Raw genomic sequence first — 5,470 nt, 5'->3', positions numbered from 1 at the left:
AAAAGACAGAGAAACAGCGCTACTAATACAAAGGAGAGAAAGATGGCAAAGGAGGTTTATATGAAGTGGACTATGGCAAGCTGTTTTACATTTATTAAAAGCACTCTCCTCTCTGTTGTTCCATTTGTTGATCACTAAAATGAGATTCTTTGTAAAAAAAATCCCACTCCAAGACTGAACTGTAATATTATATTTTCTAAATTAAATTTTTGTAGCAGAAACTGAATTTTAGAAGGTAAAAAAAAAATAATTCGTTTTTATTGTCTAAAAATGTTTACACATTTTAAGTGGCCGTTTTGACATAAATGTTAAGGCTGAAGAAGATGAATGCCACTCCAAAGAAAACTGAATATGGTCCACAATGCACTGTTGGTGCCTCTTCCATCGTTAAGGCTGGTTTATACTCAGAAACCAGGTCCTCTGCGTGTCTGTCGCATTTAACGTAGATATGTCCCCGCCCCTTCCGCAGACACTCTGCTGCAACTCTTCAAAATTGTAGGTGACCGCAGACAGGAGGCCTCTGATTGGTCAAATCTACATCTCATGTCCCTCATGTCCCTCCCTTGTTGTACAAACTTTCCCCTTGCGTTTTTCCTCTTCCTCACCCCCTCGGCCGTATCTAGACCCACAGCAAGTTCATGACTGTCCCACTTGCGTTATGGCTTGGCATAACATAGCGCAGACCACGCTTCAAAATTGGGCATAAATCGAAGATATCTGCGTCAACGTGCGACAAGCTCACTGCAACACACTGTTGCGGTAGCATAACCAGCCCTTTAGTGCAACAATGTGTAACTTTTAGCCATCAGGGGTGTTAAACCTTACAGATTTCTTCCAGGACTTGTACTACTGAAAGCAGCTGGATAGAACTGCACTGTCTCATAATTTAACGTCTCCCTCTAAACCAACCGCAATCAGTTTCATGTTGAAAAATCACACTAAGGGTAATGATTACATTCAGGTTTCTTCTTCCCAGTGTTTCAAACATTTAGGTAATAAGCACATATAATGCAAATTTATGAAGACAAACACTAAATGGATTTGCCTGCTATTTTACCTATTGGATAGACACTTTCCGCTTGGTCAGTAGATCAGCTTTGCACGTGCTATCGAATTTGCACGTGTTTTTTTTTTACACTCCAACCTTTAGTACGGTAGGTCAGATTTATAGTTGTTTTTCTTTAGTTGCCCTTTGAAAGACTGGAGGCAAGTCTAGAGAACTCTGCCTCTATCCCAATGACCGATTTAGATACTCACTGAGCTCCCCAGCAAAGATAAGCTGCTACATTTAATGGGTGGATAGATGGACGTTATCTGCTGGTGTCGGTGCACTGGGTTTATCAAGTCCAAAGTCAGCAGCTGTCTTCAAGGAAAATTTAGAACGATCCAGCCTTCTGCTGACAAGTTTTATGGAGATGCAGATTTTATTTTCCAATGACTCTTCTGAACCTGCCCAAGCTGCTAAAGGTTCAATGCCTATGGTAATACTGACTGGACCTAAATCCCACAGCAACCTGTGCTCCCTGAACATCTCAGGATGATCCCCTACATGCTCCCCTGCATTGATGAAGTAAATTATCCAAATAGAGCAGGCATCCCCAAAGTCGGCCGTTGTCCTGCAGGTTTTAGAGGTTTCTCTGCTTTAGCACAGCTGATTCTGATGATTGCAGTTCAGCAAAAGCCTGTTAATCAACTATCAATGTAAATCAGCTTTGCTGGAGCAGGGAAACCGCTAAAACCTGTAGGACAGGGGGCCTTGAGGACCGACTTTGGGGATGCCTGAAGTAGAGCAACAAGGAGGCAACCTAGGATGCAGGAGTTCCTGCTCTGTCCATCTTGGCAAAACATTTAACCACAACCAAGACGGACGGGTCAGGGGAACTCCCGTATCCTATTTCGCCCCAGTGCAGCTGTGGCTACAATAATTGTGTTTCTATCCAAATGCAAAGTGTTTTTGAGTGAACTTTTAAAAAGTCAAAAATAAAAGAGAATCAGAATTAGACATGTGTTTATTGGAGCAAATTAACAAGGATATGCAAAGTGTAAACTCTTTGCTGTACTAAACAGGAAGTTTAGTCACCAAGTTAGCAAACCAGAGATCAGTGATGGACCAAGGTTTTAATTAATGAATTGCAAATGGGCAAGTTGAACTTACCTTACTCTGTGAGCTAGCATTAGTGATGGTTTAAACCATCTGAGGACATTGAGAGAGAGAAGTTTGATTCTACTGCTGGGTTCAGCTCAACATTGGTGGTGGAAACAGTTGATCAGTTATTTGAGGTAAATATTTGAAACATGTGTTTCCATCTTGACTCTAGTGACTTTTTCGGAATTGAAGAAAAACACCTCAAGTGAGTATAAGTCCCAATTAAGAGTTCATAAAATTCTTCTAATACTTCAAAATACCACAAAGAACGTGGAAACCCGTCTAATTAAATTTCAATTCAGTTTATTTATATAGAGCCAATTTGCAATACATGTCATCTCAAGGCACTTTACAAAGACAGTTCAACCAGATCATCCATTCAAATTGGTTCAAAGTTTTCTATCTAAGGAAAACCAGTTGATTGCATCGACTCATTGACTCGAAGCGACAGTGGAAAGGAAAAACTCCCTTTTAACAGGAAGAAACCTCCAGCAGAACCAGGCTCAGTGTGAGCGGCCATCTGCTGAGGCCGACTGGAGTTCAAGGAGACAGAAGCAGAGATACAAAAAGCAGCTACAGTATAAAAGGTGGCCCCCGTCCAGGAAACACACAGCCAGGCAGACAAGCTCTGATCCAGCTCCCATGTTAGAGGATGAAAGAGAGAAAAAATGTCTAGTGTAGTTTAAAACGCTTTGTTGAACAGAGCCATCAACACTTACTGACTAAACACATTTTAATTACATGGACATACATTTCATTAGAGCCATATCGTTTCCATTAAAAAGAATAATCTTCAATCCATCCATCCATTTTCTGACACGCTTAATCCCAAGCGGGGTCGCGAGGGATGCTGGTGCCTATCTCATGCAGTCATTGGGCGAGAGGCAGGGTACACCCTGGACAGGTCACCAGTCCATCGTAGGGCAACACAGAGACAAAAAACCCTTCACACACACACACACACACACACTCACACCTAAGGAGAATTTAGAGAAGACAATTAACCTAACAATCATGTTTTTGGACTGTGGGAGGAAGCCAGAGTACCCGGAGAGAACCTACACACTCAGGAGAACATGCAAACCCCAAGCAGAAAGACCCCAGGCCAAGAATCAAACCCAGAACCTTCTTGCTGCAAGGCAGCAATGCTACCCACTGCAGCACTGAGCATCACATTATCCTTAATCACTTAACAAAATTCTGAATTTAATTTTGGATATGCACTAGATCTAATATGGGTCTTTAAAATGAATAGCAGTAAGCATTAAATAAGACATCAATGTAAAGTAAATCTGCACACTTTATGGATTTTTTGAAGTCAACTTCAATAAATGAAGACTTCTTGAATTAATGATAAATATGTCAGTTAATCATGATGAAGCCGTACTTTTGTGTTGTTATGCAAATACTGAACTTCTTGAGAAATTTATTTTTTAAAGCTTCAAGAACAAGTTTACAACCAAATAATATAATTCTCTAACCAAGAAGTCCAGCTTTGTTTTGTTCTTTTCCTCACGAGTCGTGCAGCAATGGGCTTACACATTGACAATGATCCAAAGGGTAATCTTAAACTGTGCTGGAACTCCTGAAGCCTTTATCATCTTGTTTATGATACAGTTACAGCTTCGGACCTATTTTCACACAGAGCACGAGCAGATCCTGACCCACATATCTTCATTTGTGATTTGAATTAATGAGTAATGTTTTGATTTTTTTTCTAAATGCACACAGAAAACGCAGCGAGGCTAAACTTCAACTGTTCTCATAATCTGGGCGATCCTGTGAAACACTGAGACAAAACAGAGACAAGGACACTTCTGGCAACAAATGGAGCACGTAGGCTTAGAAATACCTTCTAACCATAACACTAAGTCATTCAGAGAGTGTGTGAATGAGTCAACGCATACTTTTGACTAAAGGCCTTTTGGTCTGTAGGTAGAAATGCATAAAATGACCTCAGCATAAAAACAACCTTCCAGATGATGTGCTGACAGTGAAGGTCGGTGAGATCAGTTCCCTTCAAACTGAATTCCCTGGCCTCGGATCATCATGAAACATTGTTCTTATGAAACTTTGTATTTTGTCTTGAACAAGTCATAGTTTTTTTTTTTTTTTTTTTTAACCCTCCAGTGCTGAATGATTATAACTCCTTCCCTAGTCTCAGAAAAAAACAACAATGGGAGCACGATAGGATGAAATATGAAGAGGATTTACTTCCTTCTTCCTCCAGAAACGACCCCCAACAAATTACTACAGTAATACCCACAGGGCCAAAGATTAGTTGATGAAGAACGTCGCTGTTTTGCTTTTGCGGGCCATAGAGATAAGCTGCTGACCTCCACGAGATTACAGTAAACTATAAAGCAAGTCCTCGTGCGCTTGTAAACCAATATCCTGACTTGCTTTTGACTTCATTTCAGCCTCAACAACCCAAACATAGAACAGACTGAAATTAATCAGTCTGCATGTTTGCTTATAGCTACCTGTATTGGAAACGTTTTTCATATTTAAGGCCTTTATTTGGACTTTAAAGTTTGTTTCCTTTTCAAAAAAGGCGTAAAATAATTGTTAGCTTATGCTTCCTTTTAATCACACTGCCAGTTTATGTCCAGCAGGATTAATATTTACAGTAAAAGATCTTACATCTTATTTATAGAGCTGTCCATGTTTTTTTTTTATATACATTCAGTAAATGACTGGATATATTTGGTTTACTTCCCTGTATAAGTTGTGTGTCCTTCACTGCTTTTTTGAAAGATTTATCTTTGACATAAGAGTTTAATGGTTTGTCATCAGATTGATTAACCTCTGACTATATTAGCATTTACATAAATTATTTTAATGTTTTTAAATCATTGTTATAATATTACGGGGAGTTATCTACTGACGGTAAGATGCTTACTTTTCTTATCGTCTCCACAGAATCTCTGCTTCAAAGACTCACTGCAAAATTTGAAAGATAATTAAGTCATTTTTTCTTTAAATAAGTCTGTTTTTCCTAAAATTGAGCAGTTAAGTAATACAATTTGCTAATCGATTAAGATGATTTATGTTATAAAAAGGAAACACCACACTAAATTTTCATATTTTAAGTGGATAATATCTAATTATCTTATTCTAAGGGCAATGATATTCTTTATATTGGGACTTTAATTTGTTTAACTGTTCAAATTAAAGGCTAAAACACTTATTGTAAGAATTTTCTCAATTTTCTCGTTTTTGCAATGCTCTTCTTTATTCAGCAAATTTAAAAAATTTTGGAATTATTTTATTTTTTTAAAAAAAAAATATAGAAAAAGGGAAACTTTCACAAGAAATTCAAAA

Source organism: Cyprinodon variegatus, unplaced genomic scaffold (genome assembly GCF_000732505.1).
Source record: "Cyprinodon variegatus isolate N-32 unplaced genomic scaffold, C_variegatus-1.0 Scaffold159, whole genome shotgun sequence".
NCBI classification, from domain to species: Eukaryota; Metazoa; Chordata; class Actinopteri; order Cyprinodontiformes; family Cyprinodontidae; genus Cyprinodon; species Cyprinodon variegatus.
Note: the sequence above shows the minus strand (reverse complement) of the source record.